We start from the raw sequence: 22968 nt of genomic DNA on the forward strand, positions 1-22968 counted from the left end.
CTAGTTTAGTGGAGTTCTTTACTGGTATACAGATATTTCCTTAAATCTCTAAAGGATAGTACTAGTTTAGTGGAGTTCTTTACTGGTATACAGATATTTCCTTAAATCTCTAAAGGATAGTACTAGTTTAGTGGAGTTCTTTACTGGTATACAGATATTTCCTTAAATCTCTAAAGGATAGTACTAGTTTAGTGGAGTTCTTTACTGGTATACAGATATTTCCTTAAATCTCTAAAGGATAGTACTAGTTTAGTGGAGTTCTTTACTGGTATACAGATATTTCCTTAAATCTCTAAAGGATAGTACTAGTTTAGTGGAGTTCTTTACTGGTATACAGATATTTCCTTAAATCTCTAAAGGATAGTACTAGTTTAGTGGAGTTCTTTACTGGTATACAGATATTTCCTTAAATCTCTAAAGGATAGTACTAGTTTAGTGGAGTTCTTTACTGGTATACAGATATTTCCTTAAATCTCTAAAGGATAGTACTAGTTTAGTGGAGTTCTTTACTGGTATACAGATATTTCCTTAAATCTCTAAAGGATAGTACTAGTTTAGTGGAGTTCTTTACTGGTATACAGATATTTCCTTAAATCTCTAAAGGATAGTACTAGTTTAGTGGAGTTCTTTACTGGTATACAGATATTTCCTTAAATCTCTAAAGGATAGTACTAGTTTAGTGGAGTTCTTTACTGGTATACAGATATTTCCTTAAATCTCTAAAGGATAGTACTAGTTTAGTGGAGTTCTTTACTGGTATACAGATATTTCCTTAAATCTCTAAAGGATAGTACTAGTTTAGTGGAGTTCTTTACTGGTATACAGATATTTCCTTAAATCTCTAAAGGATAGTACTAGTTTAGTGGAGTTCTTTACTGGTATACAGATATTTCCTTAAATCTCTAAAGGATAGTACTAGTTTAGTGGAGTTCTTTACTGGTATACAGATATTTCCTTAAATCTCTAAAGGATAGTACTAGTTTAGTGGAGTTCTTTACTGGTATACAGATATTTCCTTAAATCTCTAAAGGATAGTACTAGTTTAGTGGAGTTCTTTACTGGTATACAGATATTTCCTTAAATCTCTAAAGGATAGTACTAGTTTAGTGGAGTTCTTTACTGGTATACAGATATTTCCTTAAATCTCTAAAGGATAGTACTAGTTTAGTGGAGTTCTTTACTGGTATACAGATATTTCCTTAAATCTCTAAAGGATAGTACTAGTTTAGTGGAGTTCTTTACTGGTATACAGATATTTCCTTAAATCTCTAAAGGATAGTACTAGTTTAGTGGAGTTCTTTACTGGTATACAGATATTTCCTTAAATCTCTAAAGGATAGTACTAGTTTAGTGGAGTTCTTTACTGGTATACAGATATTTCCTTAAATCTCTAAAGGATAGTACTAGTTTAGTGGAGTTCTTTACTGGTATACAGATATTTCCTTAAATCTCTAAAGGATAGTACTAGTTTAGTGGAGTTCTTTACTGGTATACAGATATTTCCTTAAATCTCTAAAGGATAGTACTAGTTTAGTGGAGTTCTTTACTGGTATACAGATATTTCCTTAAATCTCTAAAGGATAGTACTAGTTTAGTGGAGTTCTTTACTGGTATACAGATATTTCCTTAAATCTCTAAAGGATAGTACTAGTTTAGTGGAGTTCTTTACTGGTATACAGATATTTCCTTAAATCTCTAAAGGATAGTACTAGTTTAGTGGAGTTCTTTACTGGTATACAGATATTTCCTTAAATCTCTAAAGGATAGTACTAGTTTAGTGGAGTTCTTTACTGGTATACAGATATTTCCTTAAATCTCTAAAGGATAGTACTAGTTTAGTGGAGTTCTTTACTGGTATACAGATATTTCCTTAAATCTCTAAAGGATAGTACTAGTTTAGTGGAGTTCTTTACTGGTATACAGATATTTCCTTAAATCTCTAAAGGATAGTACTAGTTTAGTGGAGTTCTTTACTGGTATACAGATATTTCCTTAAATCTCTAAAGGATAGTACTAGTTTAGTGGAGTTCTTTACTGGTATACAGATATTTCCTTAAATCTCTAAAGGATAGTACTAGTTTAGTGGAGTTCTTTACTGGTATACAGATATTTCCTTAAATCTCTAAAGGATAGTACTAGTTTAGTGGAGTTCTTTACTGGTATACAGATATTTCCTTAAATCTCTAAAGGATAGTACTAGTTTAGTGGAGTTCTTTACTGGTATACAGATATTTCCTTAAATCTCTAAAGGATAGTACTAGTTTAGTGGAGTTCTTTACTGGTATACAGATATTTCCTTAAATCTCTAAAGGATAGTACTAGTTTAGTGGAGTTCTTTACTGGTATACAGATATTTCCTTAAATCTCTAAAGGATAGTACTAGTTTAGTGGAGTTCTTTACTGGTATACAGATATTTCCTTAAATCTCTAAAGGATAGTACTAGTTTAGTGGAGTTCTTTACTGGTATACAGATATTTCCTTAAATCTCTAAAGGATAGTACTAGTTTAGTGGAGTTCTTTACTGGTATACAGATATTTCCTTAAATCTCTAAAGGATAGTACTAGTTTAGTGGAGTTCTTTACTGGTATACAGATATTTCCTTAAATCTCTAAAGGATAGTACTAGTTTAGTGGAGTTCTTTACTGGTATACAGATATTTCCTTAAATCTCTAAAGGATAGTACTAGTTTAGTGGAGTTCTTTACTGGTATACAGATATTTCCTTAAATCTCTAAAGGATAGTACTAGTTTAGTGGAGTTCTTTACTGGTATACAGATATTTCCTTAAATCTCTAAAGGATAGTACTAGTTTAGTGGAGTTCTTTACTGGTATACAGATATTTCCTTAAATCTCTAAAGGATAGTACTAGTTTAGTGGAGTTCTTTACTGGTATACAGATATTTCCTTAAATCTCTAAAGGATAGTACTAGTTTAGTGGAGTTCTTTACTGGTATACAGATATTTCCTTAAATCTCTAAAGGATAGTACTAGTTTAGTGGAGTTCTTTACTGGTATACAGATATTTCCTTAAATCTCTAAAGGATAGTACTAGTTTAGTGGAGTTCTTTACTGGTATACAGATATTTCCTTAAATCTCTAAAGGATAGTACTAGTTTAGTGGAGTTCTTTACTGGTATACAGATATTTCCTTAAATCTCTAAAGGATAGTACTAGTTTAGTGGAGTTCTTTACTGGTATACAGATATTTCCTTAAATCTCTAAAGGATAGTACTAGTTTAGTGGAGTTCTTTACTGGTATACAGATATTTCCTTAAATCTCTAAAGGATAGTACTAGTTTAGTGGAGTTCTTTACTGGTATACAGATATTTCCTTAAATCTCTAAAGGATAGTACTAGTTTAGTGGAGTTCTTTACTGGTATACAGATATTTCCTTAAATCTCTAAAGGATAGTACTAGTTTAGTGGAGTTCTTTACTGGTATACAGATATTTCCTTAAATCTCTAAAGGATAGTACTAGTTTAGTGGAGTTCTTTACTGGTATACAGATATTTCCTTAAATCTCTAAAGGATAGTACTAGTTTAGTGGAGTTCTTTACTGGTATACAGATATTTCCTTAAATCTCTAAAGGATAGTACTAGTTTAGTGGAGTTCTTTACTGGTATACAGATATTTCCTTAAATCTCTAAAGGATAGTACTAGTTTAGTGGAGTTCTTTACTGGTATACAGATATTTCCTTAAATCTCTAAAGGATAGTACTAGTTTAGTGGAGTTCTTTACTGGTATACAGATATTTCCTTAAATCTCTAAAGGATAGTACTAGTTTAGTGGAGTTCTTTACTGGTATACAGATATTTCCTTAAATCTCTAAAGGATAGTACTAGTTTAGTGGAGTTCTTTACTGGTATACAGATATTTCCTTAAATCTCTAAAGGATAGTACTAGTTTAGTGGAGTTCTTTACTGGTATACAGATATTTCCTTAAATCTCTAAAGGATAGTACTAGTTTAGTGGAGTTCTTTACTGGTATACAGATATTTCCTTAAATCTCTAAAGGATAGTACTAGTTTAGTGGAGTTCTTTACTGGTATACAGATATTTCCTTAAATCTCTAAAGGATAGTACTAGTTTAGTGGAGTTCTTTACTGGTATACAGATATTTCCTTAAATCTCTAAAGGATAGTACTAGTTTAGTGGAGTTCTTTACTGGTATACAGATATTTCCTTAAATCTCTAAAGGATAGTACTAGTTTAGTGGAGTTCTTTACTGGTATACAGATATTTCCTTAAATCTCTAAAGGATAGTACTAGTTTAGTGGAGTTCTTTACTGGTATACAGATATTTCCTTAAATCTCTAAAGGATAGTACTAGTTTAGTGGAGTTCTTTACTGGTATACAGATATTTCCTTAAATCTCTAAAGGATAGTACTAGTTTAGTGGAGTTCTTTACTGGTATACAGATATTTCCTTAAATCTCTAAAGGATAGTACTAGTTTAGTGGAGTTCTTTACTGGTATACAGATATTTCCTTAAATCTCTAAAGGATAGTACTAGTTTAGTGGAGTTCTTTACTGGTATACAGATATTTCCTTAAATCTCTAAAGGATAGTACTAGTTTAGTGGAGTTCTTTACTGGTATACAGATATTTCCTTAAATCTCTAAAGGATAGTACTAGTTTAGTGGAGTTCTTTACTGGTATACAGATATTTCCTTAAATCTCTAAAGGATAGTACTAGTTTAGTGGAGTTCTTTACTGGTATACAGATATTTCCTTAAATCTCTAAAGGATAGTACTAGTTTAGTGGAGTTCTTTACTGGTATACAGATATTTCCTTAAATCTCTAAAGGATAGTACTAGTTTAGTGGAGTTCTTTACTGGTATACAGATATTTCCTTAAATCTCTAAAGGATAGTACTAGTTTAGTGGAGTTCTTTACTGGTATACAGATATTTCCTTAAATCTCTAAAGGATAGTACTAGTTTAGTGGAGTTCTTTACTGGTATACAGATATTTCCTTAAATCTCTAAAGGATAGTACTAGTTTAGTGGAGTTCTTTACTGGTATACAGATATTTCCTTAAATCTCTAAAGGATAGTACTAGTTTAGTGGAGTTCTTTACTGGTATACAGATATTTCCTTAAATCTCTAAAGGATAGTACTAGTTTAGTGGAGTTCTTTACTGGTATACAGATATTTCCTTAAATCTCTAAAGGATAGTACTAGTTTAGTGGAGTTCTTTACTGGTATACAGATATTTCCTTAAATCTCTAAAGGATAGCACTAGTTTAGTGGAGTTCTTTACTGGTATACAGATATTTCCTTAAATCTCTAAAGGATAGTACTAGTTTAGTGGAGTTCTTTACTGGTATACAGATAGTTCCTTAAATCTCTAAAGGATAGTACTAGTTTAGTGGAGTTCTTTACTGATATACAGATATTTCCTTTAAATCTCTAAAGGATAGTACTAGTTTAGTGGAGTTCTTTACTGGTATACAGGTATTTCCTTAAATCTCTACAGGAGTTTAGTGGAGTTCTTTACTGGTATACAGATACTTCCTAATTTTACGAAGTGTATGTATTGTTTACAAATCTGGGGTTTGAAGCTGAGTGTAACCATGTTGTTGGATTATACGGACTGTGAACCTGATGGTTAATGATTCACCGTACAAACAAACATGTTCACACTTTACGCCCATGAGTGCACTATACAAGTGTCGGTCCAATCCAAATATTTTGTCAAACAAAATAACAGTAGCCTGAGATTTGGTGGCGAGTGCTGCTTTCTCTCCTGTCTATCAGGTCAAAAATTAAAGAGTGCTATACGTAGGTAACCCTTTTTGTAACCTCGCATGAAAATACGAGACAAAATGTAGTTCGCAAACTATGTTTCATAAAGTTTCAAGCAAAACATTTTACTCTTGAATATACAGAAGTGACAAGTATTGTTACTGATATCTAAAGAATTACCCTAATTTGGTTCAAATTTATTAAGTTTCAATCTCCTCAGTGTGGGTTTCTTAAAGAGTTAAGAATGAAGTCTCCATGAGAAATCTCAGACTAATTTAAATTTCGTTAATAAATATAATACTGCCGGCAGCTGAACAGTAAATATAAGGGCTTAAGAATGCTAAATTTCAGGGTTCACTCCTGTGGAAATACAATGAGGATGGACCATTGTGAATCTCTATGCTTAAAGTAAGTAAACAATGTTATTGTATAGATTGTTCTTCTGAAGCAGACTACTACAGTTATAAATGTCTCGTTATTGTAGACATTTGGTGACGTCACTTACAGTAGACTTATAAACTTAACCCGACCTAAGAATTGGTCATCAGTTTTTAATATCTTACCAAATAGGTGTCATTTCCCCTGTGACACTAATCCCCAGTTCATTGTTGTCTTTCTTGAGGACAATAGTTGTATCTACAAAATCCTCAATAGTGGTGACAGCTGGATGCTGAGAAAAAATACAAATGTTGTTATTGTTCATGGAAAAATGAAAAAAAATAATTATACAGTTTCATAAAACCGAAACTAAAAGAAAACTGCAACAAATTTAACTATGAATAACTGTAAATTATCTAGAGTTCGAAACGTGAAGTACATACAAACTGTAAATTATCTAGAGTTTGGAACGTGAAGTACACAAACTGTAAATTATCTAGAGTTTGGACGTGAAGTACATACAAACTGTAAATTATCTAGAGTTCGAAACGTGAAGTACACCTTTTTTATTTCATTACTTTGACTTTCAAAACACGTTAGCGAAACACTGTAGTATCAATCTTTTATTAGAGATTTAATTTCCTATTATTGTAATAAACATGGATGTTTTTAAATAACAGGATATTTAATACTTTTATGTGAGATAACCTTGAGGTTTTATTTATCCCCATACATGTGGTGTTGATCAGAACTTTTAAAATATCTTGAATCAGACTAAACATGCGACAAAGTACGAAAACACTTGAAACTATCACTATCACAAATATACTAAGTACCCTTACCATTTATGACGCGAGGTTACTTTCATAACTATAGTTAAGGTTTCTGGTTATTATTGCTATTTGTAAGTGACACACTTTAATGACTGTTACCAAAGCCTTAAAACTCTCTTAACAATAGTTATCGTTTATTCCTTACTATGTGATATTTAAATATTTATCTCAAAATTTTCTTCACGCACCACAATGACCCACAATACTGGAACCACATCAGGTCCTCTAAAACTTGATTCGTGGACTGTATTATTAAACATTGCATGCTAAACAAAACTCTATTTAAGGAATAATGTATTCATCAAGAAACACATTTTCAGCCTGACTTACGCGGCCATCATCTGAAAAATCACAGGAGTTACTGGTCTACAGTGTTTTTAAAGCAAAACTATTTAAATGGCAAAACTGTAATTTGATAACCCCAAACCAAATTCGTTCTAGTATTTATTGCAACTATAAAACTTATACAAGCCAAGTAATATTGGCAATAAAAACTTACTGAATTCTAGTTTTACATAATATGAAGTTTCATAAAGCAACTTTGTTCTTCAGTTATACAGAACAGACTTCATTACAGAATGAAATGCACAATCTTTTGTTCCACATTACTTAATACTTCGACTGACCATGTATCACTTCTCTCAAGCCAACACCATTTGCCACTGATGGCTTCTTCCAAATGTGATCGAACTTCCACGTTTCTAACCTAACGAGTCTTTTTCTGTCCATTAGCTCTTAGGGAACGAAACTGTAGTTCTAACAAACACAAATTTTGTTGCTCAAAATGTTGGTGCTTACACTCTTATCGTTGTAATTTTACAAAAATGAAGCATTACGCTTCTGTTATTCACGTAAAAGCGTGAATTTATAAAACAAAGAAAATCGTAATTGGAATGTAAAATAAAAGAAAACCTGTTAAAACAGTAGTTTAAATTAAGGTAATGTAATGATAACTAGAAAATCTTATGAACTTACTTTCAGAAGACATTGGTATTTCAAAATACATACATTCAAAATTAAGCTTACATGTATGAAGTATGGCTTTTTAAAATTATAGCTTTAATAGTACATACTTCTAACATGCGATTGAAATCACTTTATCTGACAATGGACGAGAACTTTAAAAGTGTGAAATCACATTTATTTTCAGAGTTAACATTTGATTCTATGACCACCTGCCTCTTCCTAAGCCTAACTATTGATAACTTATTGCACCCTTGTAGATCTTCACTTTTCTCTTTAGAACGCCCTCCAGTGGTTTAACGGTAATTTTGCAGAATTTCCATACTAAAAAAGTCGGATTTTGATACCTATGTTGGGCATATCATAGATATCCCATTGCATAGTCTTGTGCTTAAAAATAATCAAACCTAATCTCCAGATAATTTTTTCTCACGTCTCTATTAAACCAGTTTCTAGCCCTTCAATATTTTTTTATACGTTATCTAAATTTTCTGATAAACTTACTGGATTCGTTACCAAAGGTCAAACAGAGTGTAACCTCTCCAATGGTTTTATTACTTCCTACAAGGCCAGCAGACTTTGCATTAAAGTTTTGACTTTGGCAATCACACCCTTGTGCAAATTAATTGAAACAAGACAGAAAATTACGATTTTTCAATTTTTTGCGTTTTATTTCTGAGAATCCAAAAATTACTCACAAATTAATACATGATATGACGGTCTTTATTTTTCAGAAGATCATTACTCCGCTTTGTCATTGAATCCACGAGTTGACTGTAATCTTTACTAATTTTGGATCGCGGTACCACACCTCAATTAGCTTATCTTTCGTAGTATAGTATTTTCCCCGAAGACTTTCTTTACAAATCGCTCAAAGATTTTCAATAGGATTTAAGTCCGGAGAGTTTCCAAGCCAGTCCAGCACCTTTATTCGCGTTTTAGTCATAAAATTCTTCACAAGTTTCAATGTGTGGCACGGAGCCAGATCTTGCTGAAAAATGCCAGATCCATCTGGAAATCTCTTTTTCAATTCTGGAACGACTCTTCTCTGCAAAACTTCGATGTACTGTGGTTCTCGCCTCATACCTTCTACGACATGTAAGCCTCCGACGCAATAGCAGCTGAAAAAGCCCCAAAACATCCTCTTTAAGGGATGTTTTACGAACTGATTGATGTGATATTCCCGAAGTTTCTCACCTGGAGATCTGCGAACATGCAGACTTCTTTGACCCTGTACGAAGAAATGAGTTTACTCACTGAATAACACCTTCCTCCATTGTTCTTGCGTCCAGTTCTTGTATTTCAGACCCCATTCATACCGTTTTTCTTCATTGAGTTGGTAAGAAGTTGTTTAATAACTGATAAACTTACTTCTTATACCAAAGTATAAATTTCATCATATATCCCAAAAATAAATCGTACTGCAAAACACAGCTAATGACGCCGTTTGTGTGAAAAACTTACTATTGAAGGAAATCAGCGAGGCTAGAAAGGCCGCCATGCTAAAAAATATATACAAATATATAGTTATGCAATCTGTCTATATATATATACATACAAATATATAGTTATGCCATCTGTCTCTCTATATATACATACAAATATATAGTTATGCAATCTGTCTCTATATATATACATACAAATATATAGTTATGCAATCTGTCTCTATATATATACATACAAATATATAGTTATGCAACAAATATCTCTATATATATACATACAAATATATAGTTATGCAATCTATATATATACATACAAATATATATATACATACAAATATATAGTTATGCAATATGCAATCTATCAAATATATACATACAAATATAATATATATATATACATACAAATATATAGTTATGCAATCTGTCTCTATATATATACATACAAATATATAGTTATGCAATTTGTCTCTATATATATACATACAAATATATAGTTATGCAATATACATACAAATGTCTCTATATATATACATACAAATATATAGTTATGCAATCTGTCTCTATATATATACATACAAATATATAGTTATGCAATCTGTCTCTATATATATACATACAAATATATATTTGTCTCTCTATATATACTGTTACCTAGGTGAATCAGTTGTTGTTAGTTAAGCACAAAGCTGTACAATGGGCGATCTGTGTTATGCTAACAACTGGTATCAAAACCCGGTTCCTAGCGTTGTATGTTCTTAAACATACCGCTGTGCTATTGTGGGGACTAGTGAATGAGATCTGATGTGTACCAGATAAGAGAGAGGGAAACTGTTTTTAATAACTAAAACTCATTAAAACTTCCATATTTAGGTAAACTCTCCCTAAATTACTAGTTCAGATGTAAACAACTGTTACATTTCTTGAGAAGTTGGTTGGCTGATTGTGTGGTGGTTATGGTTAACAACAGTTTGAGGTTTCGTGGTGTTCACCTCTTTGTTCACATCACTTTCATTTGTTGTTACTTTACTTTAAGTTCTAGATGTCAGGTATTTCTATTAGCGTGACTTTCTGAGTGAGACAAGAATTTAACACAAGCAGTACAATTAGCCAAACGATACACTTAGTAATAACGCGCGAAGTCAATAAAGTTTCTTTGTTTTTGAATTTTGCGCAAAGCTACACGAGGGCAACCTGCGTTAGCCGTCCCGAATTTAGCAGTGTAAAACTAGAGGGTAGGCAGCTAGTCATCACCACCCACCGCAACTCTTGGACTACTCTTTTACCAACGAATAGTGGGATTGATCGTCACGTTATAACATCATTTTGAGTGAAAGAGCGAGCATGTTTAGTACGACGAGGATTTGAACCTGTGGCCCTCATACAAGTCGAGCGCCCTAACCATCTGGCTATGACGGTCACAAGTCAATAAAGACAAATAGATGTTGTTGTGTTTTTAATCTATAATTGGATATCAACCCTTGTTATGTTTAGAAGCCAATACGGGAAACAAATACAAGTTTGTCGCTATTATCAGAAATAATTACCAACTGGTTTATAATTCAGTTTTTAGTTGGTAATATGTTACCTTAACAGGACAGTAAATGAAACTGGAATGTTTTTGATAAAATTACATTTCAAAGTCACCAATGATTTCACATTATTCATACTGTATCGTATTTTGAGAACAAAATACTATCGAGAACAAATAACAGGGGTAAGCCAGCCACTAGGATTCTTGGTTGGTGGTTGTATTGGTCTCTATGGTGAAAGTAAGTTGTGATTTTCGGTTGATTTTTATGAAGTACCTTGATTAAATAACACATAACCTTATGAAGTAGCATTTAACTCTAAAATAACAGCTTGACCGACCACTTTACAGCTGTATTACTTTTGTGGTGTTTAATATAACACATGACCTTATAAAGTAGCATTTAACTCTAAAATAACAGCTTGACCGACCACTTTACAGCTGTATTACTTTTGTGGTGTTTAATATAACACATGACCTTATGAAGTAGCATTTAACTCTAAAACAACAGCTTGACCGACCACTTTACAGTTGTATTACTTTTGTGGTGTTTAATATAACACATGACCTTATGAAGTAGTACTTAACACTAAAATAAAAGCTTGACCGACCACTTTACAGCTGTATTACTTTTGTGGTGTTTAATATAACACATGACCTTATGAAGTAGTACTTAACACTAAAATAACAGCTTTATTTTACAGATACATTACTTCACCAAGCTGTATGTGACATGGATTAACGTTTTTTGATGAATCGTTTTAATATATAGATATTTCGTAAAAGGAATTGTTGATTTTCTAGGTGAACAGCACAAAGAACCAATTATAACAGTGTGACAGACTCTCACAGTTATTTACGTTGTTTTCATCCAATTACATAGTAGTCCAGTTATACATAACAACAGTTACAAAATAAAATACAGATGTAGAAAAATGTCCGAGTCTCACGGTTTCTTGTAAAATACATGATTTTACGATATTTTAAGAATGGTCACCTCCTTTGTCATTCAATAATAAGTCGGCTGCAGTTTTCTGTTAACCAAGGCTATCAGTCTTAGTTTATCATTAGTATATGTGGACTAATTGAATATATTTTAACGGTTTGCGATTCTCATGTGTATTAGGAGGAAATTCTATTGTATGTTTGTGTGTGTGTGAGTTTTCTTCTTCGTGCAATTCGATTGATAACTACGTGATACATTGCTTATACACTGACCAGTGAAGTGACTGTGATCAGTTTGTTTTTTTTCAGAACTTAACTGTGATAGCTTCTTGAGGTGTTTCGAAGTTAGTTAATTAAGATATGATAAAATATAATTTTAAAAATACAATGTGCTCTTTAAAACAAAGTATGGACAGCTCATTACGAAAAATGCTGTATGAACAAATGTTTAAAGGAATGGAAACAAAACTGACCTGTTATTAAATAAACAATCACACACACAGTACCGGATTGATGTATAAGCCACATAGGTTCAAATCTAGAGTCACACTAAGCCTTATTCCTGTCCTTCACACACACATATCAAAATGAAATCTAATTTTGATTAAAAAAAAAACATGGATACGGCTTCTAGATGTATAACTGAGAATGTTTTCTCTGCTTAACGTGAACAACAGATAAAGAAAGCACTTGTCTGCATAGAGTAAGGATCTGTTAAATCAGTAAACAGAGAAAGCAAAAATAGGCTTGGCTTTTGTTATGACAGCGTGAAGAAAAATATTTTGATCTAAACAGTGGAAGGACAAGAACCTAACCCTTTGACTTCAGAATACTCAAGTCCTTTACAATAAACGTGGGTCAGAAGTAATGAATTATAAACTACCAGAAGAATAACCTGTTTGTTGAATCCAAGGTTAACAACTTTACATACGGAATAAAAATGAACCTCAAATACATTAAGAAAAGTTAATAAACTTCGGTTAATCTACTTCAGTATTAAAAGTTTGGTATTTAGATTTTATTTAATGATTGAATACTAACTACGACTGGTTGGTTTTGAATTTCGCCACAACAGGGCTATATGCGCCAGTCGTCCCTAATTTAGCAGTGTAAGACTAGAGGGAAGGCAGTTAGTCATTACTTCCCACCGCCAACTCTTGGGCTACTTTTTTACCATCGAATAATGGGATTGACCGTCACATTATAACGTCCTTACGACTGAAAGGGCGACCATGTTTGGTGTAACGCGGATTCGAACCCGTGACCCTCGGATTACGAGTCGAGTGTCTTAACTACCTGGCCATTAACTACGATAAAATTTCAATTCATTCTCGAGGTGACGTTTTCCTTTTGCTGACTGTGAGTGACCGAGTGGTTTGAGTATCGGAATTTGAATTGAAGGATCCAATGTTTCTGTCCCGTTGCGCAAGATCGGGCTTCGTACTTTGGAGTCGTGAATGATTTTTAAAAAGCGACAGTTTTGTTTGAATGGTTGTTGTTAAGCAAAGCAGCTAAATAATATGTTATCTGTGCTACGACAACTATGTGTATCGAAACCAAATTTTTGAGTTATAAGATTTTGGGATTACTACTGGGGTGGGAGGTGCTGTTAAATCACATTATTTTATTTAAACTTGATGGGTGATGTTCACTCGCTGCCGCCTTCTTTCAGCCCTATTTTAGAAACAGTGTTCAGGTTTGTGCGACTATTCAAGACACCAATAATTCAAGTTGCTCCTACCCAGGTCGTGAAGATTTTATAAAACACAATGAGAAGGCGCTGATTTACAATCATATAAGAATATAGTTAGACGGTTAAACCTAATTGAATGTTTTATAATTAGAACGTGTATGAATGTAACGAGGACACCTTATAAACTTTAGCAGGTGTAAAATACGTTATTAGGCAAACTTTGTTATGCCGGACTGTAGATCCGAGGTTCTGTGGTTCGAGTCACGTTACCGCCAAAGAAATTTGTGCTCTGACCTTTGAGCCCGTGGATCCGTTATAAGAATGAGATTCGAATCACAATAATCGATTAGAGTAGCTCACAGATGGGCGGTATGTGATACTGACTACCTTCCCTGAAGTCTGTCTCCGTATTAAGGATGGCCAGAGGAGATAGTGCTGGAGTGACTCAGAATATTATTTTTACACAGTTGCTCTATATGAATGACTTACACAGGTTTACTTCTTATGCGCCTCAGTAAATTTTCCATCGTATTATTTAAATATTACGGTATCAGACAGCACATTTTTACAATGTTTTACACACATAGAAAAGAAATGACTTAATTAAAATTCTTCAAGTGTGTATTAATAGATGAGTAAGAACGGACCAACTTCCTAATGTACAGTAATGGACACTTGTTTTCCTAATTAACATTACTGTTTAAAGTACTTGTAAGGTCAAATAATCCAGAAAAGAAAAACTGTCGCCACTGATAAGGACTCGTGGGTTTTGCTGCAGTGAAAGCACGTTGCTTGTCACATCGATTCTGAACATCCGTCAATTCTCGTTTACGTTAGAGTGTTTCTGTTAACAAAAGTATTGTCATTACGTGCCACGTTTTAGGTTCTACAACGTGTCAATAGGAACGTCTACTTGTCCTCTACTCATAACTTTATACCTACCCACTGAAGCTAGAGGACAAAAAGCACTTTATTCCTCACTGTATGTATACAATCAATTTCTTTTAAATATATGAAACATATAATTTATTCATATTTTTTTCGATATATTCATATTAAAAAATCACAACAAAAGGTTTTTGATGGTTTACTAAAATTACTCTTTCGTTTTATTAAGTTTATTCTAAAAGTAAGTCATCCTTATTGTTAATAATGCTTTGTTTGTTTTGGAATTTCGCACAAAGCAACTCGAGGGCTATCTGTGCTAGCCGTCCCTAATTTAGCAGTGTAAGACTAGAGGGAAGGCAGCTAGTCATCACCACCCACCGCCAACTCTTGGGCTATTCTTTTACCAACGAATAATGGGATTGACCGTCACATTATAACGCCCCCACGGCTGGGAGGGTGAGCATCCTTTGGCGCGACTCGGGCGCGAACCCGCGACCCTCAGATTACGAAGCGCACGCCTTAACGCGCTAGGCCATGCCAGGCCCTGTAATAATGCAACATTATCTTATAAGACAGTTGTATGTCATTATACACATGATTATTAAAAACTGTTTAATTAAAAAAAACCGAAGAGTTATACAGAAACTAGAGGGAAAGTTTAAAAGTGTTTAATTTCAGCTACAAATCCCTATTTTCACTCGAACCTTTAATTTGTTTATTTTTGTCACGTATTTTCATTTTAAGCTGTTTAACTTCTTTCTGTAATTTGATGAAAATCTGTATCCCACATCTCAATATTAATTATTTTGATAATCGTTTTATATTCACATATATCCATGATGGACATAAACCTGTCTAATGGCAAGTGTACTTTTAGATTGGTCCATCATGGACATAAACCTGTCTCAAGGCAAGTGTACTATTTATATTGGTCCATGATGGACATAAACCTATCTCATGGCAAGTGTACTATTTATATTGGTCCATCATGGACATAAATCTGTCTAATGGCAAGAGTACTATTTAGATTGGTTCATGGAGACTGGATGTAATTGATATCTCATGCACCAACAGTGTGTTGTATCGTGATGCACATACCAAATGTTATATATATGATTTTAAAATATCCATAGCTACTATAGTTATATATTTAATGTAAATATAAGACAATGTGTTGTAATAAGATATATAGTTTTAATATTTCTTATCCATGTTATATTTCTTCATCTGACTCTCCGATAGTCAGAGCCAGACAGGTCACAGTTCAGATGTCCTTTTAACGTGACACAAGGTTCAAAATGTGTTAATTAATATTTATGAATTGAATTAATAAATATTTACCTCCTTTGTTTGGGTTGTGTCACTTTATACACTTTATCTGAAACTAAATATTCTTGAAATAAAATATACATATATAAAATGCATGTCTCACTTTCCTTCAGAATCGCTGTTATTTTTACCATTGTCACTTCTTCAAGCATGGTTACTCCATCTGCAGTCACGTAATGTTGGCTACAATTCGACACTTACCATCAGCCACCACCGTGACTGCCGATCCGATGTTCGAAACTGAGCTTAGTGCTATGTACGGTTTAATAAATTCTGTCGGGGGGAGACAACTTAGACGTTTCTATAATAAGGCCGAAATCAATCGTGCATTGGTAAAAAATAACTGTGATCTTCAGTGTCGTAAATAGGAGGAACAATACACAAACAAATGATACACGAGTTGTAATAATCACAATGCTACATGTGTCAGTGCTGACATATAAACATTAAATTACATCCACGGCTTGAAAACAGCTATATACATGTAATAAATTATGAGGCTCCACACAAAGTACACACTACATTAAAAATGTTTGTTTTGAATTTCGGGCAAAGCTACACGAGGGCTGTCTGTACTAGCCGTCCCTAATTTAGCAGTATAAGATTAGAGAAAATGCAGCTAATCATCATCACCCACCGCCAACTGTTGGGCTACTCTTTCACCAACGAATAGTGAGATTGACCTTTGCATATAACGTCCCCAGGGCTGAAAGGATGAGCAAGTTTAGTATGACGGTTATTCGAATCCGCGATCCTCAAATAGCGACTCGAGCGCCCTAACTACATGGTCATGTGGAGCTCAAATTATAATGACTGGGTGTCAACCGTTATTCTGTGTAGGTGTAATTTGATACGTAATCAGATAAAGTTAAAAAAGTACCTTACGCAATTTGTAATGATGCGTTTAGTAATACTGTCCAGGTTTTGTTACAATATTCACAGCCAGTTTTGCCATAGGCTGGCGGAACAATATTAAATAACAAAGAACAAATGTAGCGATTCCTATTATAAACCACAAACGTGGTTCATGCAACTTATGATTATTACATATTTTTCAACTCAAGTTAGCAACAACATTAAAAAAAGAAGAACAAAAAACTGTAAATAAACCATCAGAATAATTTCTTTCTATATAAAATTACTAAAATGTAATAGCTAGTCCAGTAATTTGTTAAATTACTTTCTGAGTACTTTTAAATTATTGTCGCGTGTGTTATGTAATAGATTATGTTTAAAACACTTTCAGTGACCCAAGCCTTGCAGTCGAGCTCAGAAAAGTCGAAACTGCACTCCACAGCTGAAGACACTGTAAATCATAGAATGCATTAGGGCTTTAAGCAAAACTTTTGCAAATAAAGAAATATGCTTTTACTAATTTTTATCATACTCAAAATCACGCTTGGCATATTGCGATTAGGTACGTTTAAAGAATGACATTCAATTCATTTAGCGTGTGTGTGAGGGAACAGTACTACTGGTCAGTAGTTTAAAATTATTTGTTGTTTTTAGTAAGCACAAACCTACACAATGGGTTGTGTTGTACCCACAACTGGTATCAAAACCCGGTTCCTAACGTTGTGAGTTTTCAAACATACCGCTGTTCTATTGTGGGAAATAGTGAATCAGATCTGAGGTGTACCAGATAAGATAGAGGGAAACTGTTTTTTCATAACTAAAACTCGTTAAAAACTCTCCCTAAATTACTAGTTCAGATGTAAACAACTGTTATGTTTTTTGAGAAGTTGGTTGGTTAGCCTATTTCTTAGATTGATCATTGTGTAGTGGTTATCCGCTGAACTACTGGGGACTTTTAAAATTAAAAACAGCGGCCAGTAGCTTTACTTTTTAATAACTTTGTATTCATACAAAATATAGAAAATCAGTGTAATATGAGAAATAATATATAATATAATAATATTTGTTTTCGTTTGATAAAAATACATAAAACACTTTCGTTAATAGTAATTTACTTCTTTGGTGGCCCGGCATGGCCAAGCGCATTAAGGCGTGCGACTGAGGGTCGCGGGTTCGCATCCGAGTCGCGCCAAACATGCTCGCCCTTTCAGCCGTGGGGGCGTTATAATGTGCGTTCAACCCCACTATTCGTTGGTAAAGAGTAGCCCACTAGTTGGCGGTGAGTGGTGATGACTAGCTGCCTTCCCTCTAGTCTTACACTGCTAAATTAGGGACGGCTAGCACAGATAGCCCTCGAGTAGCTTTGTGCGAAATTCCAAAAAAGATAAACAAACAAACAAACTTCTTTGGTTGCCAATCATTAGAGAAAACAAAAATAAACATTCGTTTAACCGCTTCTCATAATGTTACATTTTTCTCACAATACATTTTTTCGTTTTATTTCTTAAACAAATTTTTTGATGAACATTTCTCTTACTAAAACAAAACTATGAAAATATTATATTGGACTTAGATATAATTCTCTCTAACAATAACATATAATCACGCCCCATATAGCCGGGTATTTAATGCGCTCGACTCGTGATCCAAATCTCCATCACCTAAAATATGCTTGCCCTTTCAACCGTGAAGGCATTATAATTTAACGGTCAATCTCACTTTTCGTCGGTAAAAGAGTAGTCCAAAAGTTGGCGGTAGGTAGTGATGCGTAGTTTTACACTGCTGAATTAGAGACGGATCTCTTAGATATTCGTTGCGCAAAACTAAAAAAAGAACAAATATATATAATTTTTCTTTTAGCAAAAATTAAACTTCGGAACTAGGATAATAAATGTCTCATTTTCTTAACCTAATACTTACAATTCATTTTCCTCTTTGAAAAGTTAAAAACAGTTCAGTGTTTTCAGTAACGCAGGTGGCCTGGCATGGCCAAGTACGTAAGGCGTGTGACTCGTAATCATGCTCGCCCTCCCATCCGTGGGGCGTATAATGTGACGGTCAATCCCACTATTCGTTGGTAAAAGAGTGCCCCAAGAGTTGGCGGTGGGTGGTGATGACTAGCTGCCTTCCCTCTAGTCTTACACTACTAAATCAGGGACGGTTAGCACAGATAGCCCTCGAGTAGCTTTGTGCGAAATTCCAAAACAAACAAGTAACGCAGGTAGATGTTGAAACACGTGATCGTAGCACATGCAGATAAATTGTAGTATTTTTAACACAATTACACAAATAGTGTTATAAAACAAAAATAGTGTAATAAAACTGGAAGGTTCCATAAGTTTAAAATAATAAAAGGATTTAAGAAGATAAAATTAACATTAAAAATCGGTAGATTTCACGAGCAAAATTAACACAATTTTCAATTATTTATAAAATAATAATAATAATATTACACTTTATTTAGTTGTCTTTAAGCACAAACTTTTACAAAAGATTATCTGTGTTGCACTCACCACAAATGATGAAGCCCAGTGCATTAAAGTATTACAAAACTGGATAATTGTAGTAATTAAAAAGTAATATTATAAAACTGTAGGATTACAGTAACTAAAATTAATGTTACAAAACTGGATAATTGTAGTAATTATAATTTTATTAATACAACATACCAACAGTTTTGATAAAATTTTGTTGCAAAAAAACATATACATGATTTCAATTATTCGTATCAATAAATAATCTGAACATGTGGATATAGTCTCTTTGAATCTCTTCTGAATAACATGTTTCAACAATATCCTTAGCATAATTGATGTTTTGGACTACATGGAATCAGATATTACTGTTATATCATTTAAATGTGTCATTATATCTGTGATCTGCCTTTACAGGTTAAACATACTGATAAGTTATGACGGTAAGTATTTTGTATAAAGAAAACCAAATAATTCTACTTTTGAAATTACAAACAGAAGGACCAATAAATACGTTTATCTATAGTTATTTATATATACACTAGATTACACACATAAAATTTGAATACAGTTTTGGTAATGTCAATTTTCAGCTTTGCTTTTCATCTGTAGTGTCTATATTTCTTTAAAAAAAAGTTATTGTACGTTGATTGTGAATTTATGAAAACTTAATATTTCTAATACACCGTAAATATATTTCCGATAGATACCACTTCTCATAAGATGGCTTTACTGTTCAGTTTCTGCCGACACTAGTTCCACCTATCCAAGGTTTCAACAGGAACGTGACTACTTCTACTGTCGCAGCCGCTTCCCAGAAAAGAAGTACCAGAAGTGTGAGTCGATATCTTACCTAAACTCACACTGACTTGGTTGAGGAAACAGTGATGAGCACCCTTCGGAAAGTGTCCAAATGCATCTCTATTGGAGTGCAACATCCCAACCCAGAGGAAAACACATGTGGGACAACGCTCATAACCAGATACAGTCTTCGCCCACGTTGACAGTACGTTTCACTAAACTGGGTGTCAAAAAGAGGATGGCATCCTTAGTTGTAGATATGATGGTTGGTCCACCTTTCCCATGGCCTAGCCAACACAGTGCATCTAGACCAGTCTGTCTCCTTTCTATACCAGACCACCTTGGAATCAACCTTTGAAAAAGATATGACAGGGTGTCTTAACCAACTAATACTATTTGGTTGGTCCAGTACTTTTCTAAAACCAGTTTTACCACAAACTAACCAGCAGGAGATTGTACAGTTATAACATTCTCTAGTGTAGTATAGTATAGGAAAAATGATATATAGAAATGAAAAGTAAATAAGCTACATGTACAGTTAATCCAAAAGCCACGTTTGAAACCGGAGAGTGGTGATAGTGGAATGATAATTTGACACCGAGTCTGATGAATGAGTGATATTTAAGGGGAAGTACTAAGAGGGGGTATTTTGTGAAGGATAAGGACTGGAAATTAAGTTTGAGCTGGCCATAAATGTGTTATCAAAAGGACAGATGCAGGTGTGGACTGAGTGACGTATAAAACCTTGAGAAGGAAACATATATAAGTAACTTGGTCTAACTAAATAGAATTAATTTACTATCTAAGCAAAACGATGTGGTATTGGAGACCAAAAGTTATGACTGTTCTTTCTGAGATGGGTGGTAAATGTGTACAGAGGTTGAGTATTTCACTGATTAGATAACTATCAGAACACTTGGGTATTGAAAGAACACACTGTAGGATCTTATAGGTATTGAGTAATGGATACCAGGTTCCATTGATTCTGTTACTGAGTATAACATTACAGCTATTACCTCCAGTAAAGAAATTACTTCACTAGTAGACAGATTAAGACTGCATCAATCTAAACGAAAAGAAAGAAAATTCAGACCGATTGAGAAATGTGTTGAAAAATATCCCAGGTGAAAAGTGTATGAACAGTAACACGAAATTTAAGATTCGTGTTTAAATGAAGTGAATTTTGAAACTACAATTACTTAATAACTGTACAAAATAAAAGTAATAAACAGCATGAAAAACGTTAAAGTAAAAAAAAAAAAGGAAGGAAAAATTTTAACAGATCATAAAACAATTGTGTTAAATGTAGAGAAGAAGAATGGAACCCCCATTTTATTATCTCCAACTGGTTAGTTCAGAAGACATCTGGTTTTGGAAAAAGTTAACATTTTCTTACATGAAAATGTGTTTCCATTAGACGCTTACCATTTCACACAGAGATTATATCTTCTGTGAACATCTGCCTTGAGTATCTGCATGACACTAGTTTTTAGGCAACTTCAATCTGAACTCACGCGATTCTTATTAATGAATAATGATGTTATTGTTTAATAGCTCCCTCTATACTGCTCCACTCATGAAATTTCATTATTAAAGAGAAAATAAGTCGTAATTACCCAAATGAACACATACGCATCAGAAAACTTGTGAGTGAAGCAGCTATTTGATAGGCAGATCATGATACAAATGATCTGTTTTCAAATTAATCGCTTCAAATACATGAGAATCTATACAGCAAATCCATTGGATGGATGCCGAATCATGACGGTCGAGTGTTTTAAAAAGGAATTAAAGATCTGATACCTGCTCTATAATTGATGTAAAAAATCACCACGAATTTATCAGAATTTATCAAACAATTCACTAGCAGTGGTAAGGAATACAAACATGTCCAATGAACAGAACAGAGGTCGGGTACACTGATGTGTAAGAATTGCTTATGCTGGTACACATGTTTAAGATGAGATTGTTGTTCAATGATGTATCACAACCAGTAAACATAACATTTCTGAGAGGTGTGGGTTTGGTACGATTCAAAGTGAAGGAACCAAAACAGTGGTAATAGATTATCTAGCCACAACGAGTTTCTCGAGCACAGTAGGAAACAGTGAAAATGGTTGGTTCAAGAGGATAAAGTATTGGGTTTAGTACGATTCAAAGTGAAGGAACCAAAACAGTGGTCATAGATTATCTAGCCACAACGAGTTTCTCAAGCACAATAGGAAATAGTGAAAATGGTTGGGTCAAGAGGATAAAGTATTGGGTTGGAGTAAGTAAGGATTTGAACATTTTGTCAATTCATCCAAAACGGGTTTCTACCATCAAAGATATAACTGGAGGACTCTTTCCATGAGTATGAAAACAGAAGGCTATCTTGCATGTAATAACGAAACCACAGACCAAGTCAACGGAGATGTAGTGTTTGAAACAATAAATTATAACATCAGTGGATGAAGAAAAGCAAGCATCTGGAGAACTCTGTAATGGGAATAGGAAGAAAGGCGTTTCTAATATAGACCTGAATATGGAATAATGATCCAGCGAAGTGAAGAGAACTTTTCTAAATGAAAACTTTGCACAGATTAATAACTAAATCCCTTCGTGTCTTTTTAAGAACATCAAGTAAAACCTTGTAAGAAGATTGGTAAATTTCTTCACACCTAAAGAAAACAGAATAGATTTCAAAGTGGATGAAATTGAACAGGTTTAGAACTGATCGTTAGAGAGAAAAGAACTGGAGAGAAATACTATGTGTAAGAATGGTTGTAATCCATCCATTATTTGACATGTGGGACCAGAGGAAAAAACATTGTATAGAACAAGCCACAGCAGAAAACAGAATGGAACAAGAATCATTCCAAAGGGAACAGCATCTCTATGAAGTACTTCTGACATGAAATGAAGACGTAAAGTGCAAGAAGGCAAACAAAGAAGGTTCAGGAAACACTGACAAACACCACACCAACATTATTTATAAAATACAATGTGATAACTGCCACAACTTCTATATTTGAGAAATAAGTAGAAAAATGGAAACCAGATTTAAAGAACATAAAAAGTCACCTTCACACGTTTTCGAACAC

The 22968-nt window shown here is 33.6% G+C and overlaps 1 long non-coding RNA gene across 1 annotated transcript in view; it reads left to right on the forward strand.

The window, feature by feature from the left end:
• LOC143242205 (uncharacterized) overlaps nucleotides 1–20220 on the forward strand; it is a 56448-nt gene extending 36228 nt beyond the window's left edge. The window contains exon 3 of the long non-coding RNA XR_013022565.1: nucleotides 19791–20220. This is a non-coding gene — a long non-coding RNA (uncharacterized LOC143242205). The remainder of the gene's footprint in view (nucleotides 1–19790) is intronic.
• The last annotated feature ends 2748 nt before the right edge of the window (nucleotides 20221–22968 follow it).

Source organism: Tachypleus tridentatus, unplaced genomic scaffold, assembly GCF_004210375.1.
Source record: "Tachypleus tridentatus isolate NWPU-2018 unplaced genomic scaffold, ASM421037v1 Hic_cluster_2, whole genome shotgun sequence".
In the NCBI taxonomy this organism is placed as follows: Eukaryota; Metazoa; Arthropoda; class Merostomata; order Xiphosura; family Limulidae; genus Tachypleus; species Tachypleus tridentatus.